Source organism: Physeter macrocephalus, chromosome 11, assembly GCF_002837175.3.
Source record: "Physeter macrocephalus isolate SW-GA chromosome 11, ASM283717v5, whole genome shotgun sequence".
Lineage (NCBI taxonomy): Eukaryota > Metazoa > Chordata > Mammalia > Artiodactyla > Physeteridae > Physeter > Physeter macrocephalus.
Window position 1 is genome coordinate 43,354,822 of NC_041224.1, and position 2,161 is coordinate 43,356,982.

Below are 2,161 nucleotides of genomic sequence, written 5' to 3' on the forward strand. Positions count from 1 at the left end.
AGTACAGGGTTAGACGAGCCAGCAGGAGTCTGTGGAACTTGAGATTTCACCGCAACCGGAAGGGGACCAGATACGAGTGGATTTTTTTTTTTATTAAGGTGTTTATTATTATTATTATTATTATTTGGCTGCACCGCAGCATGTGGGATCTTAGTTCCCCGACCAGGGCTCAAACGCAGGCCCTCAGCAGTAAGACCATGGAGTCCTAACCACTGGACCGCCAGGGAATTCCCAAGGCATTTACTTTAGTTTGAACGGAAAGTGGCAAGTGGCATAAGCAACTGAGAATGTGCCCCTAATAGAGAGCTCTCCTCTCCCTGCACTCCTTAGTCCAAGGTATAATTTTGGGAGAAAGAAGCGTCCTGTATCTAGTTAGTTATCTACTATTACACCTCTAGTCTGTTTTCCTACACCAACTGATTCAGCAGGACTGAATGTCCTACAGTTTAACTCAATTCTGACACTATCTACCTGGAGATAGCATTAGATCCCACAGATTAAGGGCTTAGTCCCACAACACTGATGCCTATCACAGATCTGGGACAATTGTACTTCTGACTCAGCGGCTAAAAATTGGGGATGTACATGACCCCATCCTCGGGTCCCATAATTTGCTAGAACGGCTCACAAAACTCAGGAAATGTTGGTTTACATTTACCAATTTATTATAAAGGATACATAAAGACCACAGATAAACAGCCAGATAAGGAGGTACACAGAGTGAGGTCCAGAAGGGTCCTAAGCACAGGCACTTCTGTCCCAGTGGAACTGAGATGCTCACAAAGGGTTACCTATCAACAGCAGAAGGACACTGCTGTCGCTCAGGAAATTCCAAAGGTTTTGGGAGCTCTGTGCCAGAAACTGGGGACAAAGACCAAAATATATTTCTCTGCCACAACTTTCTTCTAAGGCAGGCATGGCATTGACTGATATCTGGTTTAAAGTCTAAAAATCGTGTCCAGATAAAGCACACAGCAGATAAGACTCTCATTCCAGTTAAAATTGAACACGTGTCTGAACCACTGATCTTGACTAGGTTAGAGCAAATGACTGTGATTTGTCCACATTTCCACAGTTGTTTTCAGGTAAAAATCAGTTTTATAGCGACTTTTATTAAAAAATATTCTTTTTTTAAATAGGTATGACTTATTTTATCATAAGGCTTTTCTTTCTTTTTAAAAAATGTTATTTTATTTATTTTTATTTTTGGCTGCATTGGGTCTTCATTGCTGCGTGCGGGCTTTCTCTAGTGGCGAGCAGGGGCTACTGTTCATTGCGGTGTGAGGGCTTCTTGCGGTGGCTTCTCTTGCTGCAGAGCACAGGCTCTAGGTGCGCAGTTTCAGTAGTTGTGGCATGTGGGCTCGGTAGTTGTGGCTCACGGGCTCTAGAGCGCAGGCTCAGTAGTTGTGGTGCAGGGGCTTCGTTGCTCCGCGGCACGTGGGATCTTCCCGGAGCAGGGCTCGAACCTGTGTCCCCTGCATTGGCAGGCAGATTCTTAACCACTGCGCCACCAGGGAAGTCCGCCATTAAGAAATATTCTGATCAAATAAACTTGCAAAGGAGATAACCTAGCTTCAAGCCTATAATATAAAAGCAAAGAGTAAATGATTTTCTGCTCAGTTATCATGTTTAGGATCTTTACAAGGAGTGTGCTAGGCCCCAGGGAGCACCTCTTGCTGTTCATGCCCAAAATTTCACGTCCTGTCCTTGAGCGTGGAAATGGTCAGCTGACTGGCTGTATGCAGTTTCTCCCACAAACATCCACACAGCTGTCACATAGTTCTTTTCATCCAGTGTGAAGCAGTGATAAACTCCTGCAGGATGAGTTATCACGTTTCCTTTCTCCATGAAAATCTGAAGTCCTCTTTATCTCTCAAAGTATCCACTGCCATCCAAGATGTAGCAAATTTTACATCCTAGTACAAATGCTCCCAGCAAAACATATTAACCTTTTCTTCATAATTTGGAAATTTATCTTTGCATATGTTTATTATGCCCATCCAAGAGTAGTCTAATTCTGGATCATTCTCATACTTGTCAGCTTCCAGTAAAGGACTCCAAGCTGGTGCAGCTGCTCCAGGAGGACTGGGCAGCTGGGCTCCAGGCCAGGGGGCCACCTCAGGTCATCTTGGGACTCCTCCATGTACCAGACCTGCACCAT

The 2,161-nt window shown here is 44.5% G+C and overlaps 1 pseudogene; it reads right to left on the reverse strand.

The window, feature by feature from the left end:
• Nucleotides 1-1,680: 1,680 nt before the first annotated feature.
• LOC102976964 (acireductone dioxygenase-like) lies at nucleotides 1,681-2,161 on the reverse strand (annotated as a pseudogene).